The 24,647-nt window shown below is 50.8% G+C and overlaps 1 protein-coding gene across 9 annotated transcripts in view; it reads left to right on the forward strand.

The window, feature by feature from the left end:
• The window catches only part of LOC116956329 (disks large homolog 2-like), a 539,014-nt gene that overhangs the window by 424,696 nt on the left and 89,671 nt on the right, over positions 1-24,647 (forward strand). The gene's annotated exons all lie outside the window — the stretch shown is intronic.

Raw genomic sequence — 24,647 nt, forward strand, 5'->3', positions numbered from 1 at the left:
TCTAGATGATGATTTAAAAGTGCATCGCTTCGGTGGCTTCCTAATATTGGAAGGAAGAACGTTCCAGACGGCTGGTTGGAATGCATCTGAAAGCGCTCGAAGTGACTGTTCAATGGTGAGCCGAAAGCCGCTGCTGCAAGGATGCTACAATCGTGACCTTAAAATAGGGCCTTGGCAAAAATGGCTTTTTGCTGTAATGTAAAAAAAAAATCCAACCGTATGGCATTTCAATAGTTAACAGCAGCACGATGATAATTTAAAAAAATTACGTGAATCATCTATCCATCGGCAGGGGGGGGGTCCACAGTTTGCCGCAATGGAAATTCGTGGGCCCGTGGGATATCCACGGCGTCGATGCGTGGTCTTGCAGATTTTCAGATTTCTCTCCAACTCATTGCCTCACGAACCAGCCATCTCATTGCTTGGGTAGATTCCCCCAATGTATGTATGAAGCTATTTGAATTCTCGCATCTTATTTCAGCTCCTTCCCCTTACCTTCCGGTGTCTCGGGTTAGCTCACTCCCCCCCCCCCCCCCCGAGTTATTATTTTCGTTATCATATTATAATCGTCGTAATTATCATCATCATTAGTTTATTATTTTATACCATGCTTCCCATGCAGTGCATAGCTCGTGTGCCAGAATGTAGCAGTATTTGAAATGAATATTCGTTAATAAAGGATATTATTGCAGAAGAGATTTTTAACGAACGTTAAAAAAAGGCTTAACTTTGAGATGGAAAATGATCTCTCTTGTTTCACTGAAATCGAGTTAATTCATGCGTCATCTGAAAATAATGGGCTTTTTCAGTTGCCATTAAATCGAATAACCGTGGGCGCATTTGTGTTCATTTAGTCACACTTTCAATTTTTCTTATATATTTTTTTCTGTAAACATTTTTACGTGTATTTTGTTACATATTTTTTAAAAAAAGTTTTCATACATTTTTTTGTATTTATGTTTTTTTTTGCTTCCGTGGTCTTAGTCTCAACGGCAACCTGTTGTTTAAGAGTCGTTTCTCAGTCCGCGGTTCGTGTCGCCAGGCCACCCCCCACCCCTTCCCCTCCCCTCTCGAGTCGTGAATCCTTGCGGACAGGGTGGACTAAATCGACGATGATGGGAACATTCCTTGTCCACCCATACGGTTTACCCCCCCACCCCCCCCCCCCCAACAAAATATTTTTTTTTTCGATTTAAAGCTTTCGTGACTGCAAGGATTAATCTTATTTGGTTCTTTCGGTAAGGTTACGTAGAATGAGAATAAAATAATAACACAGGTCTGTACCTTTCACCTGAAGACGGCCGCTTGTGTTGTGGCCGAAACGTCGTGAAAATTGTATTGTTATTTTATTCTCATTCTACGTGACCTTGCCGAAAGAACCAAAGAAGAAAAAACATTTTTTTGTCTATTTGTTTGTGTTTCTCCCTTGTGATGAAACTTTTTCAGATGAACGTTGAGATTTATAAAGGCACCAATAAGGTCTGAGTTGGTCTGTAATAAGGTAAGGGGTTGACAGGTATGTAGTGGTGAGTGTACTAGTGGTGAGTGTAGTGGTGTGTGTACAAGTGGTGAGTGTACAAGTGGTGAGTACTAGTGGTGAGTGTAGTAGTGAGTGTGCTAGTAGTGAGTGTGCTAGTGGTGAGTGTGCCGGTGGTGAGTGTGCTGGTGGTGAGTGTACTGGTGAGTGTGCTAGTGGTGAGTGTAGTAGTGGTGAGTGTACCAGTGGTGAGTGTGCCAGTGGTGAGTGTGCTAGTGGTGAGTGTGCTAGTGGTGAGTGTAGTGGTGTGTGTAGTAGTGGTGACTGTCTGTGTTTCTCTCTCGTGATGGGACTGTAGGGATGAACGTTGAGATTTATAAGGGGCACGGGGTGACCAATAAGCTCTGAATTGGTCTGTGATGAGGCAGGGGGCACTGATCAGGGGTTGACAGCTGTGTAAAAGGGACTGGTCTTGCTTGACCGGTATTCATGAAGGACATCACCGACCGTGTCTCGTATTCACCGCGGAAGCTTGAAATATTGAGAGGTTTTTTTGTTGTTTTGTGGACGCACACATCTATATACTATATACCGAATTCTGAATAAAAAAACGGCTCATTGTTATTTTAGTTGCCCAGCTCTGACCGGTGGCTAGGAGATGTTAACTACCTCGCCTGGTATACAGGAGGTCGTTGTAGCAGCAGCAGCAGGAGATGTAGCAGCAGCAGCTGTTGCAGCAGTAGATGTAGCAGCAGCAGCAGCTGTTGCAGCAGTTGTAGCAGATGCAGCAGCTGTAGATCCAGCAACATATGTTGCTGCAGCTATAGAAGCAGCTGTAGCAGCGATAGCAGCTACAGCTCTAGCAACAGCAGCAGTGATAGAAGCAGCTGTAGCAGCTACAGTTCTAGCAACAGCATCAGTGATAGAAGCAGCTGTAGCAGCTACAGCTCTAGCAACAGCAACAGTGATAGAAGCAGCTGTAGCTGCTACAGCTCTAGCAACAGCAAAAGTGATAGAAGCAGCTGTAGCTGCTGTGTCAGCTACAGCTCTAGCAACAGCAGCAGTGATAGAAGCAGCTGTAGCTGCTACAGCTCCAGCAACAGTGATAGAAGCAGCTATATCAGCTACAGCTCTAGCAACAGCAGCAGTGATAGAAGCAGCTGCATCAGCTACAGCTCTAGCAACAACAGTGATAGCAGCTGTAGCTGCTCCAGCTCCAGCAGCAGTGAAAGAAGCAGCTGTAGCTGCTACAGCTCCAGCAACAGCGATAGAAGCAGCTGTAGCTGCTAGAGCTCTAGCGACAGCTGCTGCAGCTGTAGCAGCTGTAGCAACAGTGACAGAAGCAGCTGTAGCTGCTACAGCTGTAGCAACAGCAACAGTGATAGAAGCAGCTGTATCAGCTACAGCTCTAGCAACAGCAGCAGTGATAGAAGCAGCTGTAGCTGCTACAGCTCCAGCAACAGATAGAAGCAGCTGTAGCTGCTACAGCTCTAGCGACAGCTGCAGCAGCTGTAGCTGCTACAGCTCTAGCGACAGCAACAGTGATAGAAGCAGCTGTATCAGCTACAGCTCTAGCAACAGTGATAGAAGCAGCTGTAGCCGCTGTATCAGCTACAGCTCTAGCAACAGCAGCAGTGATAGAAGCAGCTGTAGCTGCTACAGCTCCAGCAACAGTGATAGAAGCAGCTGTATCAGCTCCAGCTACAGCTCCAGCAACAGTGATAGAAGCAGCTGCAGCAGCTGTAGCTGCAGCAGCTGTAGCTGCAGCAGCTGTAGCTGCAGCAGCTGTAGCTGCAGCAGCTGTAGCTGCAGCAGCTGTAGCTGCAGCAGCTGTAGCTGCAGCAGCTGTAGCTGCAGCAGCTGTAGCTGCAGCAGCTGTAGCTGCAGCAGCTGTAGCTGCAGCAGCTGTAGCTGCAGCAGCTGTAGCTGCAGCAGCTGTAGCTGCAGCAGCTGTAGCTGCAGCAGCTGTAGCTGCAGCAGCTGTAGCTGCAGCAGCTGTAGCTGCAGCAGCTGTAGCTGCAGCAGCTGTAGCTGCAGCAGCTGTAGCTGCAGCAGCTGTAGCTGCAGCAGCTGTAGCTGCAGCAGCTGTAGCTGCAGCAGCTGTATCAGTTCCAGCAACAGCAACAGTGATTGAAGCAGCTGTAGCTGATACAGCTCCAGCAGCAGTGATAGAAGCAGCTGTATCAGCTACAGCTCTAGCAACAGTGATAGAAGCAGCTGTAGCTGCTACAGCTCTAGCAACAGTAATAGAAGCAGCTGTAGCTGCTACAGCTCCAGCAGCAGTGATAGAAGCAGCTGTGTCAGCTCCAGCAACAGTGATAGAAGCAGCTGTAGTAGCTGCTACAGCTCTAGCAGCTACTACAGCTGTAGCTGCTACAGCTGTAGTAGCTGTAGCTGTAGCTGCTACAGCTCCAGCAGCAGTGATAGAAGCAGCTGTATCAGCTACAGCTCCAGCAGCAGTGATAGAAGCAGCTGTAGCTGATACAGCTGTAGCTGCTACAGTTGTAGCTACTACAGTTGTAGCTGCTACAGCTGTAGTAGCTGTAGCTGATGTAGCTGCTACAGCTGTAGCGACAGCTGTAGCTACTACAGTTATAGCTGCTACAGCTGTAGCAACAGTGATAGAAGCAGATGTAGCTGCTGCAGCAGCGGCTGCCCGTTCCCATCACAGCCAGAGGGGGTCACTCGAGGCTGTCGCGCGCACCACCACCACCACCACTCCCACCACCACCACTCCCACCACCACTCCCTCCACCACTCCTTCCACCACCACCACCACCACTCCCACCACCACCACTCCCTCCACCACTCCCTTCACCACTCTCTCCACCACTCCCTCCACCACTACCACCACTCCCACCACCACTCCCTCCACCACGACTCCCTTCACCACTCCCTCCACCACCACTCCCTCCACCACTCCCTCCACCACTCCCTTCACCACCACTCCCTTCACAACCACTCCCTCCACCACCACCCCCACCACCACCACTCCCTCCACCACTCCCACCACCAATCCCTCCACCACCACTCCCTTCACAACCACTCCCTCCACCAATCCCACCACCACCACTCCCACCACCACCACTCCCACCACCACCACTCCCTCCACCACCACTACCACCACCACTCCCTCCGCCACTCCCTTCACCACCACTCCCTCCACCACCACTACCGCTACCACCACCACCACTACCACCACCACTACCACCACTCCCTCCACCACCACTACCACCACTCCTTCCACCACGTTCGCTGCTTCGCGTCGCCCGCCCGGCGGCCAATGAAGAGCGGGGGCGGGCGGGGTGGGGCGGGGAGGGGCGGGGGCTGGGGGGGAGAGCCGAGGGGGGGAGGCTGGGCGGGGAGGGGCGGGGGTTTGTTGGGGGGCTGGCGGCGCAATGCGAACCGCGCGCAGGATGAGGAGGGCCGAGACGAACGTCGATTTTGGAATGAGCGGGTTAGACGAACCTGGCGCAGCGCTAGGCGACGGAGCATCCTGCTGCCCCTCTCCCTCCATCTCCCTCCCCCTCCCTCCATCCCCCCTCCTACCCCCTCCTACCCTCCATCCCCCTCCCTCCCCCTCCCTCCATCTCCCTCCCTCCCCCCCTCCCCCTCCATCTCCCTCCCTCCCCCCCTCCCCCTCCATCTCCCTCCATCCCTCCCTCCATCCCTCCCTCATTCTCCCTCTCTGCTACTAGTCGATGGTCCCCCCCACCACCCCATGCCCGCCCCCCACCACCACCCCCCACCACCCACCACCACCCCCCACCCACCACCCACCACCACCACCACCCCCCACCCACCACCACCCCCGAGTAAGCGACGGCACCGCTGACCGCTCGCGATTCTGAGCCCAGAGCCCAGATCGCAGCAGCAGCCCAGACAGTGGTGGTGGTGGCGGTGCGGTGCGTGTGCCGGTGAATTGAGAGGCTTTGGCAGGTAAGCCCAAATTGTCATTGCTCTTTCGTGGTCGATGGGTTGTTGTGTTGTTGTTGTTGATTAACTGAAAAATGTTGGGGGGGGGCAGTTGGGTTGCTTTGCAACGCTGTTGCATTTATTTTCTTATTGAATTTCAGTCGCTTTAAGTAAGATTGTCGGCCGTCGAGAACGGTGTTTTGTTTCGTTTGCCCATTGCTTTCCACGTACATATCCTCTGCGCTAAACGAGCAAACAAAAGCCCTAAACGTGTTGTGGAGGTGAACGCTCTGTACAGATTTTAACCGATTTGAGGTGCTCATTTAAACTGCGATGTCTTTTGTTGAGAAAAAAAAAGAGAGCGATCGAGGAGAGAGAAAATAATAATGATAGTAACCTCCGAACGGGGTGTGGTGCTGTGTCCAGGGGGAGAACTCACCCAGTCAGAAGGGTTTGTGAGTCTAAATCCCGAGTCTGTGATTGACTCTGCCCAGCGTCGTCATCATTCACATCATCCCATAATCACCAACATCATCCCATATTCACCAACATCATCCCATATTCACCAACATCATCCCATCACCAACATCATCCCATCACCAACATAATCCCATCATCAACATCATCCCATCATCAAAATCATCCCATCATCAACAACATCATCCATCAACATTATGATCAACATTATGATCAACATAATCCCACCATCACCAACATCATCCCATCATCATCAACATCATCCCAATTATCAGCATCACCAACATCATTCCAATTATCAGCATCACCAAAATCATCCCATCATCATCAACATCATCCCAATTATCAGCATCGCCAACAACATTTTCCCATCATCTACATGATCAACATCATCCCATCATCAACAACATCATCAACAACATCATACCATATACATAATACCATCATCAAAACCTTACCATCATCAACATCATACCATCATCAACATCATACCATCATCAACATCATCATCAACATCATCCCAATTATCAGCATCACCAACATCATCCCATCATCACCAACATCATCAACATCACCATAAACATTTTCCCATTATCTACATAACATCATCATCATCTCATCATCAACAGCATCCCATCATCAACAGCATCCCATCATCAACAGCATCCCGTGATCAACAACATCATCATCCCAGCATCAACAACTTCATCACCCTATCATCTTTTGATTTAAAGCTTTCGTGACTGCAGGGATTCATATTCTTGGTTCTTCTACGTGACTTCACCCTATCATCATTAACATAATCCTATCATCATCAATATAATCCTCCCATCATGAACAACATCATCCCATCATGAACAACATCATCATCAACATCATCCCTTCGTTATCAACATCATCCCATCATCTGCAACATCATCCCATCATGAACAACATCATCATGATCCCTTTATCAACATCATCCCATAATCAACATAATCAACATCATCATGAACATCATCACATCACTACCATAATAAAATTCATCATCAACATCATCCCATCACTATCATCACTAACATCATCCCATCATCAGCAGCATAGCGATCATCATCAACATCATCCCATCACTATCATCAACATCATCCCGTCATCAGCATAACGATCATCGTCAACATCATCCCATCATAATCATCAACATCATCCCACATCAACAACCTCACCCCAACCTTGGTGAAAAAAATGAGTGCCGTATACGTTTTTGTTTTAGGGAGCCCTGCAGTTTTATTTATTTATTTACAGAAACAATCTGGCCCTCGACATAGGAACGTGTACTTTCCACCACCAGCTCAGGTTGATATGCGAGGCCCTTGGCCCCGTGCGTGCTGTCGAAGAAGAGTCACTTGCATCATTTGCGATCGCACGTTGTACGAGACAAAGGCAGAGCCTCACCCCCCTCCCCCCCCCTGCCGGCTTATAGCCTTCATGGGCCGTTGGGGCAAGCGCTGTTGGCCAGGATCAGCTGTGAAGGGCCGCTACGGCCCACGCCCGACTGCCCTTGTCCCCCCAGTGGCGATGTTGACACACACCGCACCAGCTTCAGATTGCCGTCATTGTCTTCATTGGCGTCGGTGGCCGTGAGTGGCACTCGAACTCGGGTCGATGGGGTTCATGGCGCAGCGCGCTCACCGCTGCGCCACCGCTCCCCCTTACGTTGTACACGCACGCGCACGCACGCGCACGCACGCGCACATTGCCAAGACAAATGCGTCTCGAGTTATTCAGCGAGACGGCGTGTAATCCACCCCGTCGCCGATCTCACCTGGTGAAAGATGTGCTCAGTGAATTGACGGGAGGACGACAATTGATCAATCCACGTTTTGTGACATTCACGCACGGGTGGCAAGAAAGTGGTCATCGTTGGACGCCAATCGAAATGGCTAATGATGAGTACAATAACGGGGCTATTTGTGTCTTCATTTCAATTATTTCCCACCACCTGACACTCCCCGACCCGCCGCCCCCCCCCCCCGCCCAGAGATAATTGCGTTTTGATCATTAAATTTCCTCTACTGGGCCTACCTCGTAACACCGCGACTCTGTGCATGTTGTGAACTCATCATTGTTCGGTCGTGGTCAGAAGCCAAACCCTAACTCCCCCACCACCCCAACGCAGCAATTGTAAACCCTTTCGATCGTTCCATTTCGCGCGCGCGCGCGCCTTTGCAGAAAAAACATACGCACGCATTTGCTGAATGAAGATTTATATCACCCCTCCCTCCCCCCCCCCGATATAGGCTAAACAGACTGTTGGGGCTGTTCGCGAGCACCTATGCCGTGCCGGCACTGTGGCACACGAGGGGGTGGGTGGCCAGCGCCACGCCCGGGCCGCCTTTGTCTCCCCCAGTGGCGATGTTTACTACGGCGCCGCACGAGGTGCTCGATTTCGCACCTTTCGATTTTAGCACGGCTGGCCACGTGGCGCGCGACAGGAGACCAACGCACGTTACATAGATTTCGAGGCCGAGCCGACCGCGGCGGGTGCCCAGGATTAGTTGAGATGATCGTCGGTTGCCGGCGAGCGGGATTCGAGCTCGGGTCGCTGGGTTCACAGCGCACCAAGACGAAACACCACGCGTGCATGCACGCGTGTTTTAGAGAGTGTGTGTGCCTGTGCGTGCGTGTGGAGAGCGATGGTGTAGCGGTTAGCGCTACGCTGCGCTATGAACCTGGCGACCCGGGTTCGATTCCCGCTCACGGCCAACACCAGTGACGATTATCTGAACCGGTCCCGGGCCTCCCCTAGGTCGACTCAGCCTCAAATTGAGTACCTGGTGCGGTGTGTTAACATTGCCACTAGGGAGACAAAGGCGGTCGGGCGTGGTGCTGGCCACCCACCCCCTCGTGTACCGTTCCGGCCTTCATAGGTGTTCGCTAACAGCACTTGCCCCTACAGTCTGTTAAGGCTATATGGGGGATCTTTGTTTGTGCGTGTGTGTGCGCGAACGGCAGTGCGGTGTTTGGCACTCCGCTGCGCTACGAACCCGGTGACCCGAGTTCGATTCCCGCTGACGGCCAACGCCGGTGACGATTATCTGAACCGGTCCGTGCGCCTCCCCTAGGTCGACTCAGCCTCAAATGAGTACCTGGGTGCGGTGTCTAGTAAGCATCGCCACTGGGGAGACAAAGGCGGCCAGGCATGGGTGCTGGCCACCCACCCCCTCGTGTGCCACAGTGACGGCTTTCCAAGGTGCTACTCGCTAACGGCACTTGCCCCAACAGTCTGTTGCCGGCTGTACCGGGCACCTTCGCCTTTGTGTGCCGCTAGCAGAATTATTCCAAATGTTCGTCTTCGGTTTGCACGAGTGATGTGGCTTTTTCGGGTGGTTGAAAAGAAAGAAACCCGAAACATTTTATGGAATTTTCCTGCACGCGGTATTTATTTTTGTAAACATAGGGAACCTTTTTAAAAGTGTACATTAAAGTGCGTGTACGTAAGCACAATCTAAATGTATAATTTTTCATAACAAAAAAAACCCTGATGGAAAGCGGGGCATTTAATTTCATAGCTGCCGTGAAAACATCGTGGCGTTTGTGAACGTTGAACGTTTCGGAGCCGCGTTCGTTGAATTAGGTTGGAGTGGTGGCGCTTTGGTCGTTGAACTTCACTTGCCAACCTACAGTTACAGGAGGCCGTGGGTTCGATCCCGGACCCTGACGCCTGCTGTATATAATTGGAGTTTGCATGTCTTTCTCTCTCTCTCTCTCTGCCCGTGGTCGCGTGGATTTCTCTCCGGGGTCCTCCAGTTTCTCCCCCCCCCCCCCCCACCACGTTTGGAATCGACGTGCTTTCCCGAGTGCACAATTTGGCTGCTATAAACGTCCACGTGATGTGGCCACCTCGTTGAGCTGAGCTATCTTTGCACGTGGCCAGGTGGCCTCCGATAAAGAGCTGCTACGTAGCTCAGTGGGCCTTATCTGGTAAAATACGCATTGATTAGTTTTAGCTTGAACCTACACTGACCAGCGTGGTGAAGTATGGCCAAACAAACTAACCTCCTTGCCCGACACGACAAGGCAGAGGTCTTCATCCAGCGGTGAATATACCAAGCGTTGTACAGTTCATTATGACGAAATGCGAATGCTTTTTTGACCGGGAACGTGTAATGGTCACCACAAGAAGCCGGGGGAATGAGGCGGCGAATTGAGTTCCGGAAGTAAATGTGAGCGACTGGATGCAACTGGGATACTAGCATCGCACCGCAGACTAACACTGCCCGCAGACTTACACTGCGCGCAGACTAACACTGCCCGTAGACTAACACTGCCCGTAGACTAACACTGCCCGTAGACTAACATTGCCCGCACACTAACACTGCCCGTTGACTAACACTGCCCGTAGACTATCATTGCCCGCAGACTAACATCGCACCGCAGACTAACACTGCCCGCAGACTGACACTGCCCGCAGACTAACACTGCCCGCAGACTAACACTGCCCGCAGACTGACACTGCCCGCAGACTAACACTGCCCGCAGACTGACACTGCCCGCAGACTAACACTGCCCGCAGACTAACACTGCCCGTAGACTAACATCGCACCGCAGACTAACACTGCCCGCAGACTAACACTGCACGCAGACTATCATTGTCCGCAGACTAACATTGCCCGCACACTAACATCGCACCGCAGACTAACACTGCCCGTAGACTAACATTGCCCGCACACTAACATTGCCCGCACACTAACATCGCACCGCAGACTGACACTGCCCGCAGACTAACACTGCTCGCAGACTATCATTGCCCGCAGACTAACATTGCCCGCACACTAACATTGCCCGCACACTAACATCGCACCGCAGACTGACACTGCCCGCAGACTAACACTGCTCGCAGACTAACACTGCATGCAGACTATCATTGCCCGCAGACTAACATTGCCCGCACACTAACATTGCCCGCACACTAACATCGCACCGCAGACTAACACTGCCCGCAGACTAACATCGCACCGCACACTAACATTGCCCGCAGACTAACATTGCCCGCACACTAACATTGCCCGCACACTAACATTGCCCGCACACTAACATTGCCCGCACACTAACATTGCCCGCACACTAACATTGCCCGCACACTAACATTGCCCGCACACTAACATTGCCCGCACACTAACATCGCACCGCACACTAACATTGCCCGCACACTAACATTGCCCGCACACTAACATTGCCCGCACACTAACATTGCCCGCACACTAACATTGCCTGCACACTAACATTGCCCGCACACTAACATTGCCCGCACACTAACATTGCCCGCACACTAACATTGCCCGCACACTAACATTGCCCGCACACTAACATTGCCCGCACACTAACATTGCCCGCTGACTGACAAGGAAGACCACAATCGCAGGGAGCAAGCGCAGAGCGAGAGAGAGAAGGGGTAGAGTAGTACATACATTAGTATTAAATACCTTAGTTTACATCAGCCAAGCATGTGTAGGACTGACGGAGAGTTTGGTAACACTGCGATGGCAGTGGTGCGCCTGTAAAACGGCCACAAGCCTTAAAACGACCCCGTAAAATTAATTCTGGAACAATCGCGAAGGGCTGTAATTTCCATAATGGAAGCAGATTAATTTCCGTCATCATAAGCTTCTTCTTAGACCAATGGGGCCTTACCTGAAACAAAAAGACTTGACTGAACCAACCCTTTTCCCCAGTTCTTGTAACCTTCATAATACAGTTTTTTTGGCGGGTTAGATCGTGTAAATATGAATGTGTCGTTAAACCCGCCACCACCCGACACGGCCAATTAGTAATAGGTTTATCACGTGAACAACGCGCCAATTAGTTACTACTTCAGCCCACTGGTTTGTTGAAGGCTATATCCACAACTATTCTGGCCAATCGCCCGATAATGCTGGATGTAATTACCAGTGAAACGTCGTAGTCAAATGGTAAATGTTCTGGATTTTCTCTCGAACACACCAGCGGGCTGAAGTAGTATACTACACTATACACTATGCACTACACTATACACTACACTATACTCTACGCTATACTTCTAACGTTTACGTGACAAACCTTGCTGGCTGTGTCGGGTGGTGGAGGGTTACGACACATTCATACTTACGCGATCTAACCCAAAAACCTTTATTTATGAATGGATAATATTGGTCGTGTAAGCCCCCTGCTACGTGTCAGATCGGCGATGTGTTTTGTGTGCAGATGAATTATTTTGCTGATGTAACCCCCCCCCCCCCCGCCACAATCTGTGAGGATAATCCATCCGAAGATCGCGGGAGTAATGATTTTGCTGGGGGCCACGTGCGTGCATTTGCATGCGCCCGTTCATCATGCGGCACTTTAAACGTGATTTGGTGGCGCCAACGACAAGGCAAGGGTTTCATTTTTTACCCGCCCGCGTGATGTATTCCACCGCGCGTTTTATCGCGGTGACAACGCAATAATTCCGAGAGCCCTCGGATTAATAATTCAACGGGTCGTTCAAAAATAATATAAACACCACGCCGTGATAACGCGGTCATTTAAAATAGATAGATAAATGAAACCCGCCGTGCTATTCACGCACGCGCACCGTCGACGCAGCCCGTGGCATCGGAAGCTCGCCGCCTGACGGCGCCTGATTCACCATCGGGAAGAGGTCAAGGGTTAATTTCGGTCAGAGGTCAACTTGGGACATCATCCGTTTGTGGTCTATAAAATCGCCGCCTCCTCCTGCACCTCCTGCTGCTGCACCTCCTGCTTCTCCTTTGTGTATGGCTGGATGAATAGCAGCTGATAAGTCTCTGTCGAGATCAGTTAGCCAGGAAATTGCTTCGGTCGATGCGAGGCGGATTGCTTCAATGCCTCCGCTGAATTGAAAATTTACCGTGGCTCACAGCTGCCTGGTCTCGCGTGGTGACTCAGACTCCACGCAGAGCCCCGCAGACTTCACATGGAGAGACCCATAGGCTCACATGAGACTTTTTTTATCTTTTGAATATTTTTTAAAATTTGTTTATTTCGCGTGCGCTTTGGTGGCAGCGAACGTTTGAGTCGATCTCATCGTCGCTTGTCTCTTTCCTCGCTCGCGGTCGTGAAGTCCTCTTTCCACACTACTACACTATACACTACACTATACACGACTACATTATACACAGCACTATACACTACTACACTATACACTACTACACTATACACTACTACACTATACACTACACTATACACTACTACACTATACACTACTATACCACTACACTACTATACACTACTATACACAACACTATACACGACTAGACTTTTCACTATACGCTACACTATACACTACTACACTATACACTACACTATACACTACTACACTATACACGACACTATACACTACTACACTATACACTACACAACTATACTATACACTACACTATACATGACTACATTATACACAGCACTATACACTACTACACTATACACTACACAACTACACTATACACTACTACACTATACACGACACTATACACTACTGTACACTACTACACTATACTATACACTAATACACCACTACTACATTATACACTACACTATACAATACATTATACACAGCACTATACACTACTATACTATACAATACACTATACACAACACTATACACTACTACACTATTCACTACTATACATTACACTATACACTACTATACACTCATATACACTACTGTACACTATACTATACACTACTAGACACTACTCACTACTATACACTACACTATACACTACTATACACTCATATACACTACTGCACACTACACTATACACTACTCACTACTATACACTACATTATACACTACTATACACTCATATAGACTACTGTACACAACACTATACACTACTAGACACTACTCACTACTATACACTACACTATACACTACTAGACACTCATATACACTACTGTACACTACACGATACACTACTAGACACTACTCACTACTATACACTACAGTATACACTACCAGACACTCATATACACTACTGTACACTACACTATACACTACTAGACACTACTCACTACTATACACAGCCTCTGGCTCTTCCTGGTGAATTCCCAGGCGTTCCCAGGTCAGGCTGAGTGACATCGTACCGCCAGCAGCAACGTGTTGAGTAGTGGCGGTCCAGAGACCTCCCTTTCACTGTGGGGGAGAGGAAGGTGCACCTCCCACAAAGGAAGTGGAAGCGGAGATAGAATGATTAGGGGAAAAGGAACGGTGAGGGGGGGTTAAACTCACTACCCCGACAATAAATAATTTGCATGCCGCCTTTAAAAAAAAGTTTTATACCTTATCCTCCGGTCCTCTGGGGGCCCCGTCTCGATCTGTTCTCGAGGGATTCCTTCTCTCTCAATTCCCTTCCACCTGCCCCCCCCCCCTCCTGGGCAGGCACTGAATCAAGGGGGGAGGGGCTCACCTAGGTTGCAGATTCCTTCTCCTTCCCCTTTCGTTTGTGGCGTAAGTGTTCCGTCCCTCTGCATGAGAACAAGTGTGTTGTTGTTTTTGGTAGCTTCGTTTGTTTTTTTAATCTCAGAGTACCCGAGTCCAATGGGCGTGCATTTTCATCGCAACCGCTCGGGACTGTTCCGCAAGTCACATTGGGTAGGCCTTCATCCAGCGGTGGATTTTTAGATCGCGAAAGATCATTTGAAAAGCGGAATTTTTCGGTGGAGTCTCACGAACGACTTTTAATTACCGAGTGGGAATGTTTACCCCATTGTAGTCGTGTGACACTCAGCCGTAATTATTATGATTATTACATTTCCGCCGTATGAATTCTCTAACCCTCCAGTTATGTTGAATAATTAAAGATGGTAATTATACCGATGAATGCGAAGTACCCCCTGTGATGAATTAACAGAGCACATCCAATTAATTCAACCAGCTGATTCTATTATTTCAGCAGAGACGTACACGGTACAAAAACATACACGCTGGCAATGGATTTTTGTTTTTATTAATTAGCGAGTCCAACAAAGAGAACCATCAAAAACGATTGAACTATCCGTGCATTTGCTCTAATTGAAGCAGTATTTAAACGACTGTGGTTGCCCAGGTGGTTGTGGAAGGGGGTAGAGCTCGCAATTGGAAGTTTGTTGTGCAAAAATAATAATAGGTGTTCACCCCTTTCTGGCAATTAAAACAGGAGAGGTGTTAAGCTGTTCAAACGCCAAATAGATTAAACCTTTTGTAAGGATTCAAGTTACTGCATTCACCACACACACACACAACACTTGTGGTGAACATGCAAACAAACACGTGGCTCCGATAATATTTGATTAAACTGATTGGCCCACACCAGAGACAGCTTTCTTTATGGCCCAGTCTCACCGCCAGTCTCAGACCCAGAGAACGACGCCAAAAGGCGACCAGGACAAGGACAATGCCACACGCATCAAAGCATGTATAGCTCGTGGTGAGCAGCAGCTGTATCCTGGGATACCTTTTCGCCAGTATCAAAGTATGAAAAATAAGAAGAGCTTTTACCATTTCTGCAAGTACAACATGTGTTAAGATGCTCAAACATTAACCACACACAGTACGTCGTGGTGAACATGCAAACAGACACGTGACTACTCTTTGGTTTTTTCGGTAAAGTCACATAGGTCAAATAAAATTAAACAATTAAATCACGACGTTTCAGAGGCAACACAAGCTTCCGTCTTCAGGTGGAACAGTCACAGCAAGATCGCTGCATCAAGATGCTGCATCTTGATGCAGCATCTTGATGCAGCATCTTGATGCAGCATCTTGATGCAGCATCTTGATGCTACTGTGTTCCACCTGATGCAGCGATCTTGCTGTGACTGTTCCACCTGAAGACGGAAGCTTGTGTTGCCTCCGAAACGTCATGATTTAATTGTTTTATTTTATCTTACCTACGTGACTTTACCGAAAAAACCAAAGAGTATGAATCCTTGCGGTCACGAAAGCTTCAAATCTAGACTTAAACACGTGACTCTCTGATGATCTATAATGCATTGTCTGGAACCGATTGGCCTGCAGCACAGAGATGGCCTTCTTTATGGCCTTGTCCCACCACCGGTGTTAGACCAGAGAACAACGCCAAAAGACGGAACAGTGCAAGGGCAATGCACTATCAGAGAGTGTTCATAGCTCCGGAAGTTTATTGTCAGTTCGATTCCTGGTTGGGGGTTGAGTCAAGCGCATCATCCCATCGGGGGGGGGGGGGGGAATCGATACTAAAAGTTGTACGGAAGTCGACAGTGGATGTCTTTTTATGAGAAGACTTGGCATGTAAACGTGGAATCTTTCCACCACTGGCTCAGGGCTGCAAACGGCAAAATGAGCACTGCCCTGATGCTCATTTTGAGCAGGAAATCGCTGGCTTGGGAATTATTTAAATACTTTTGTAACGCCCCAAAATCCGGCGGGGGGGGGGGGGTGAAGCAAAACAACCTATACGCGCAACAGAGCAAAATTGTGGCAGGTCTGTGATTGCCTTCTGAAATTCTATGCCTCCGCTCGGGCGATTTTTTTTTCTTCCAGCAGCGATGAGCTTGGTGAAGGCTGCGGGTTTCCTTTGTTTGTCAAACACAATCGGCGCATCGCGATGCCCGTTGACAACGTTCCACAGTGCTCTTCTGCACCGCTCAGAAAATCCTCACGTCCTTTTTTTGGTTTATGCGTATTAAACATCGCAGAGGCCGTCAATTTGGCTTCGTGTATTCTCAGCTGTACCCCCGACCACTGTCTGTTCAGGCGGCACGGCCCCACCTTCTTCACGTGGCTATGAAGAAGGGTTATTGCCCGAAACGTCACCTGCCGCCTGTCGGACATTTTCCCTCTTTAAGGCCCTCCGCAGTGTTATCGACGGGTGACCTGTTGGGTTGGCCGCTGGGCCCTCGGTCCCGTCAACCTCGACAGATGTGCACGCAACGAACGCTGCGTGCGTACTTCTCTCGCGCCGCACGTGGACAACCGTGCCGTGCCGGAGACGTGTACACAAACCACCCCCACCTTCCGTCATTTCCATGGAGCATCCGAGGGTAATAACACGTACAAGCAGAACCGGGGGGCTTCATTTTCTCATAGGTATTCCGGGTTCCCCTAAACCCCCACCGCCACCCGTGCCGTATGGGAACAGAGTAAGGAGACGGGGGGGGGGGGGGCGGTGGGGGAGGTAGGCATGAGATTGCTGCTCGTCATCCTCAAGACGGCTGAGCACGATGTTAAAGAAATTGATCCGGGACAGAAATGAGAATGCGGCGGAAGGGGGCAACAGGGTGATGAGAATACGGGGGTGGGTGGGTGGCTTGTTGTTCGTGGATGTGGGTGAGGAGTCTGGCGGTGGCATTTTGGATCATCTGGGGTTTGGAGATAAGAGATTATGCGGGAGGCCTGCTGGAGGAAAGCGGTCGAGTCGGGATGTGATGAAGGGAATTTATTAACCCCTTTCCCGTTCCGGGACGTCTGCAAGTTGCAGGGTGCTTGATGGCGTCCCGTTCACCGCCGAATCTCGGAACGCGCGGGCGGGGCAGCGTTACATTTTATTTAGAGAGGCGCCGTTGTTTTTAAAGGCGTTGTTCTCACCGAAGAGATCCGCAGCGACACGACCGCCACTATCCGACCGCTGGCGCCAAACTGTGCCACACGCCCTCCCGCATGGCCTTGTGGGAGCCTCGGGATGTCTTCCGACTGATAAGAGATATTTTATTTTAGTTTTTCTTCAGATTTCCATTCCGATGACGTGCACGTGCATGCACGTGAGTCGTCGGAAAGGATTAAGGGACCACCGTTTCGCATTCACCAAGTGCATTGCGGCTCTTTAAATTTTGAGGGTTTTTTTTAAATATATACAGAATTCGAAAAAAAATGCCTGCTCACATTATTTTGTTTGCCGACCCCTGGGCATAGATGATGTGCGTCCAACGGACGATAACTTTAGGCCGACTTAAATCCGGCAATCGGGGCGGCATGGACCCGGATAAACTGAGTTTTTACCAAGGTGCCAAAATCGATCATCCCGGGGTTGTGGGGGCGAAGCCCTGTGGGGAGGCCTCGAGGGAGGTGTGAGGCGTTGAGTTTGGCGACGATGACGACGCGGCACGGGGTGGCGGTCTTGGTGGCAGCCGGGGAAAGGAAATGGAATTGTGGGAAACGTTGCGTGGATTGGAGGGGGGGGGGTTATAGAATTTATTTTGGCGTCATCAAATTTTGTGGCCCTTTTTCTCTATCGTGCCCCCTTACTGGCCAAACCTGGTCACTTTTCTTTCCTTCAGGGGTTTAAAAAAAAAATATGCATTAATAACTTGACGGCCAATTAACCTCATTAACATTGCACCGCGTCAATCTTATTGTGAGATTTAACGCACGTTTGTTAAGTTTAGACGTGTAAACAAAAAAACTAAATCTAAATCCATTGCCGTTCTTGACTTAAATCGGTCTTGATGGAGTGTAACTCGGGTCGCGCGTCCAACAAGGGGGGAGGGGGGGGGGCGATGCCGTCTCGCGTGTCTCGCCGGGTTTAATTCATCTTCTGGCCAAATAAAGGTGACGTCAACAGCAAAAAGCATCAACGAGAGCAGATTTCTGCGAGGTTGAAACGTGGCGAGTGGACGAGAGCTCGGAAACCAACGACGGCTGCGACGTTTTATTTTTTTATTTTACCCTCCCCTGATGATGTACCCTGGCAGTCGGTGAAAACGTCGCACCAGAACTCGCCCGAGCTCTCTGTGTTATTGACACAGCGAAGCTTCGGAAAAATTGTGATGTGCGTTTTAGTTTTTTTCCCTCCTGTATATCAGGCAGGCGAGGAAATCAAAATAATTTATTTTTACATTTCGCAAACCTATCGCATCGCCTAAAATTTTTGTTTTCCCTCCTGTATATCAGACGGGCGAGGAAATCAAAATAATTTATTTTTACATTTCGCAAACCTATCGCATCGCCTAAAATTTTAGTTTTCCCTCCTGTATATCAGACGGGCGAGGAAATCAAAATAATTTATTTTTACATTTCGCAAACCTATCGCATCGCCTAAAATTTTTGTTTTCCCTCCTGTATATCAGACGGGCGAGGAAATCAAAATAATTTATTTTTACATTTCGCAAACCTCTCACGTCAGCTAAACATTTGCCTGAAACCGAATATGTATTTTTTTTTACCAGCTAAGGCCCACTGAGCCTACGTAGCTCTTTTTCATAACCGACCTGGCTGTCACAAATGATTGTTCAACGAGGTGGCTCATCATCATCATCATCGTGCGGTCATTTCTAGCAGCCAAATACTCTGAAACGTGCGAAGTAGATTCTAAATGTGGAGGGGGAAAACCAGAGGACACGGAGAAAATCCACGTCACTTCAGGGGAGAGAGAGAGACACACACCAACTCGAAATATACAGCAGCAGCAGTCGTCAGGGTCGGGATCAAACCCACGACCTCCTGTATACCAGGCGAGGGAGATAACATCTTGCCACCATACAGGTTGCCTGAACGTCTGTACAGAAGTCACCTGAACGTCTGTAAAGAGGCTGCCTGAACGTCCATATACAGGTTGTCTGAACGTCCGTACAAAAGTCACCTGAACGTCTGTAAAGAAGTTGCCTGAACGTTCGTACAGAGGCTGCCTGAACGTCCGTACAGAGGCTGCCTGAACGTCCATATACAGGTTGTCTGAACGTCCGTACAGGCTGCCTGAACGCCTGTACAGAAGTCACCTAAACTTCTGTATAGAGGATGCCTGAACGTCCGTACAGAGGTTGCCTGAACGTCCATATACAGGTTATCTGAACGTCCGTACAGGCTGCCTGAACGTCTGTAATCAAATCCTGGCACACCAACGAACGCTCGTCTGCCCCAAATTTCACACTCGGGGATGAATCGCCGAGGCAGTTTTGTGTCGTCGCAGTTGAGAAACGATCGACCGCCCCCACCCCACCCACCTCGTTGTGCGGGAGAGGTTAGCGGCGGTCGTACATTCGAGGTGTCAAGGCTAATGTATGTTTTTTTTGCGTGCGGCTCGCGATTCTCGAGCAGCCGCTCGCTCCGTGTGACCTTAATGGTCGCTCGCGCCAACGACGAAGAGGCCGAACCTCGCGGAGCGACGGCACAAACGAAAGGCGATTGTTTATTTGCGCAACACAGACGAGTTGGGACGAGCGCACCGCCGGTCGCCAACCTCGACGAACCCCCGCTCACGGCCAGCGCCGGGAGCCCGGGGGAGATCGTCTGAACCGGTCCTCTGGGTCTCCCCTAGGTCTACTCGGACATAAACGGGCGTCTTGTGCGGTGTGTGTCGTACATCGCCACCCGTGGGGTGAGACAAAGCCGTGCCCCCGGGCGTGCCACCCCCTCGCGTGTGCCACAGGTGCCGGCCTTCGTGGACAGCGATAGCCCCGACGGGCTGTTGTATGCATGCACGTGGAACTTCTTTTGCGCCGTACGTAGCCAACGGCGCTCATCGGGAAGGACAGCCCCGCAAGCGCTTGCTCATGCCGCTGCTGGGAGAAGCGCCTCGACTCGAAATAGCTCCGCAGAGCCCCTTCTCGAGGTCATTTGGCCGACCCTTCTGTAAGCACGTGCGTGCGTTTAACTCCTTTCGGCACCGTACGTAGCCAACCATGCTAATCGGATGGCCTGTTGAAGGCTATCCGGGGGGGGGGGGGTCTTTGCCTTTGTCGGTTGTACAACTCATTTGTAATTGTTTCAAAAGGAGAGGTGTGGGGAGGGCGGGGAGTGGGGGCAATGGCGGGGGTGGGTACGGACCGCCGTGTGTGTTCGAGATGAATGTTCCTTCAGTCGAGAAGAATGGGCGGGCCGTGTTCCGGTGAATAATGAGCTCGCAAAGGCGCCGACCGGTAATTCGGCGGCGAACTTGGTTTCTAACTTGGTTTCTCGAGGCTTAAGGCCTCTCCAAGACCCAACGGTTACCTTGGGAGCGGTGTCGGGGGAAGCAAATTGCAATCGCTTGAAAATCCCTCACCCCCCCCTCCCCCCCCCGGCACGGCGGATAGCGAGAGAGGCATCCTGGATGTGGTGTGCCGGGGTGCGGATAGTCGGACACGCGCTTGCTGGGGTCACGGACACCCCCCCGTTTTCCCACCCCCCTTTTCCCACCCTCCCTTCCCCCCCCCCGTGCGGACCTGGCTGAAATCTGAAATTAATCCCCGGGCCAAAGTTCAAATTTGATCGACGCTTTGCTCGCAAGCGTGGGGGAGCAAGGGGGTGGGGGTTGTAAGGAAGGAGGGGGTGGGGGTTGTAAGGAAGGAGGGGGTGGGGGTTGTAAGGAAGGAGGGGGTGGTAGATGACCCGAGTTCGATTCCCGCTCGCGGTCAATGCCGCCGAGGAATATCTGATGCGGCCCTGGGTCGACTCCAATTCGGTCGACTCGGCCTCCGTGTGTAAACATCGCCGCTGGTGAGACGAGAGCAGCCGGCCGTGGCGCTACTCCGCTTACAGCACTTGGCTCAACGGCCTGTTCAGGCTATACGGGGAGGGATCTTTGTCTTTGGTAGCTGGCGCGGGATGGGACGGGGGGGGGGGCTAGTTGTGTGTGTGTGTGTGTGTCGGCTTACATCCAAAGGCAGTGTTTTATTCGTTTCGCTAGTGAACCCTCCCCCCCCCCCCCACACATTGGTTAATTGGTCGCTGTTTGTTTGTTGAACGTACGCATGCGTACGTGCAGTGTGGAACTTATCTCTCGCGCCGTACGTAGCCAACCCCCCCCCACTCCCCACTCCCCCCGCTAATCGGAGGCGCGGCGATTTGTTTCCGAGCCAGGCTGGCACCGGGCGCGTTCGAGAGCGGCCTTTCTGCAAGTCGGGTGGCGTGGCGAAGGCGGCACGGAGGTTCGCGGTTCGAACCCCGGCGGCGGCCGCCCTGGTTAACGCCCACCACCCGCCAGGCGCGTTCGCCAACGCTCGGCAAAGGCATTGGAGAATCGGGCAACCCTCTTTGCTTGTTGGGTCCTCGAGACTCTCGGGGAAGCAGCTTTCCTCGAGCACACCGATGATGGACGTCGGTGTGCTCAAGTTGCCCCTCCGTTCGTCTGGCCGCGTTGTCCGACGGCGCTCGAGTGCTTCGCTCGCGAACATTTAAAGTTGCACAATCCGCTTCGGCGCTCTCCACACGGCCCCATCATCCCCTCAAGGGTCGATAAAACGAGCAACCAACAGTTTGTCGGGAAGTCGACAGTCGGCTGCGTCATGGAGAGGCGCTCGGCCCCCGCCATAGGAAAATGGTGAATTTCCACCACGTGATTAGGGCAGCCGATTATGTAAATGATTGCTAACCGTCATGCTCATTTTGACAGGGAGATTTACACTTGGTGAACTAAAAATCGCAATAACAACATTGGAATATAAATCGAAGGCCGTAGTCTGTCTCTGCTGCTGCTGCTGCTGTTGTTTTAAAAGTCATTATTCTTCCCCCCCGCCGTGTTATTTGTTTTACGGTTTGATGCATCGGGCGCCGCGCGACCCCGCAAATCGCTGGAGCCCACAATGACTCCGTCTGCGGCCGAACAGATTCGCTCGGTGATGCTGCCGATGCCGTGGGCTGCGGCGGTTGTGGGTGCTGGTGCCCGGAGCGCAAATAACAACAACAACAGCTCAACGAGGTTGCCTCTCGGCGCTCTCGAGAAAGAAGAGGCCCATTGCCCGAAACGTCGGGCCGCCGTCATGCATTTCTCCAACTGGGTAACGGGGGGCAGCAGGGTCAGTTGGCTTCGGTTGTCATGCTCGTGTAAAGTAAAAAAAAAACTTGTCACCCGATTGGGGCAAGAAAGTAAATAAACGTAGGCGGAGTTCTCCGTGCCAAAAGCGTCGCCCATCCACTCATCCTTGGCCGCCGTGAATTTTCCACGCGACGGCACGGCCCCCCCGCGCCACCGCTTCGCCGACCTTTCGTTCGTGGCCCAGAGGTCGCTTCTGAAAAAGATCTGCGCAGCTCGATGGGGGGGGGGGGGCCTTAGCGAGTTAAAGTAACAATATATATTTTTAGGAATACTAAACCCACCACCACTCGCCCCCCCCCCTCCCTTCCTCTCCTCACGCGTGAGTCGCTACGCCAGTTTAGCCTGAGTAATCCTTAGCGGTCCTTGCTCTCCGAGCTGAGAGTATATCAACGCCGCTGCACTTGACTGAACTCGGCTTCATGCAGTCAGTCGGTCAGTTTATTTCGGGGTAAGGGCCAAATGAGCTCAGCGGTCCCTTACAGTCGTGACCCCGTCCAAAAAGGCCGGTACGGTAGCCGGCACGTGACATGGGGAGGGAGGGCAGAGAAGCTGGTATGATGGTAGCCGGCACGTTACATGGGGAGGTAGGGCAGAGAATCTGGTATGATGGTAGCCGGCACGTTACATGGGGAGGGAGGGCAGAGAATCTGGTATGATGGTAGCCGGCACGTTACATGGAGAGGGAGGGCAGAGAATCTGGTATGATGGTAGCCGGCACGTTACATGGGAAGGGAGGGCAGAGAATCTGGTATGATGGTAGCCGGCACGTTACTTGGGGAGGGAGGGCAGAGAATCTGGTATGATGGTAGCCGGCACGTTACATGGGAAGGGAGGGCAGAGAAGCTGGTATGATGGTAGCCAGCACGTTACATGGGGAGGGAGGGCAGAGAAGCTGGTATGATGGTAGCCGGCACGTTACATGGGGAGGGAGGGCAGAGAAGTTGGTATGATGGTAGCCGGCACGTTACATGGGGAGGGAGGGCAGAGAAGCTGGTATGATGGTAGCCGGCACGTTACAGTGAGGGAAAAAAGTATTTGATCCTCTGCTGATTTTGTACGTTTGCCCACTGACAAAGAAAGGATCAGTCTATAATTTTAATGGTAGGTTCATTTGAACAGTGAGAGACAGAATAACAACAACAAAATCCAGAAAAACGCATGTTAAAAATTTTATCAATTTATTTGCATTTTAATGAGGGAAATAAGTATTTGACCCCCTCTCAATCAGAAAGATTTCTGGCTCCCAGGTGTATTTTATACAGGTAACGAGCTGAGATTAGGAGCACACTCTTAAAGGGAGTGCTCCTAATCTCAGCTTGTTACCTGTATAAAAGACACCTGTCCACAGAAGCAATCAATCACTCAGACACCAAACTCTCCACCATGGCCAAGACCAAAGAGCTCTCCAAGGATGTCAGGGACAAGATTGTAGACCTACGCAAGGCTGGAATGGGCTACAAGACCATTGCCAAGCAGTTTGGTGAGAAGGTGACAACAGTTGGTGCGATTATTCGCAAATGGAAGAAACACAAAAGAACTGTCAATCTCCCTCGGCCTGGGGCTCCATGCAAGATCTCACTTCGTGGAGTTGCAATGATCATGAGAACGGTGAGGAATCAGTCCAGAACTACACGGGAGGATCTTGTCAGTGATCTCAAGGCAGCTGGGACAATAGTCACCAAGAAAACAATTGGTAACACACTACGCCGTGAAGGACTGTTGTGGTCAGATGAGACCAAAATGGAGCTCGTTGGCATCAACTCAACTCGCCGTGTTCGGAGGAGGAGGAATGCTGCCTATGACCCCAAGAACACCATCCCCACCGTCAAACATGGAGGTGGAAACATTATGCTTTGGGGATATTTTTCTGCTAAGGGGACAGGACAACTTCACCGCATCAAAGGGACGATGGACGGGGCCATGTACCGTCAAATCTTGAGTGAGAACCTCCTTCCCTCAGCCAGGACATTGAAAATGGATCGTGGATGGGTATTCCAGCATGACAATGACCCAAAATACACGGCCAAGGCAACAAAGGAGTGGCTCAAGAAGAA

The sequence above is a fragment of the Petromyzon marinus genome, chromosome 64, assembly GCF_048934315.1.
Source record: "Petromyzon marinus isolate PM22_M1 ecotype Great Lakes invasive population chromosome 64, UKy_Petmar_22M1.pri1.0, whole genome shotgun sequence".
Taxonomy (NCBI): Eukaryota; Metazoa; Chordata; class Hyperoartia; order Petromyzontiformes; family Petromyzontidae; genus Petromyzon; species Petromyzon marinus.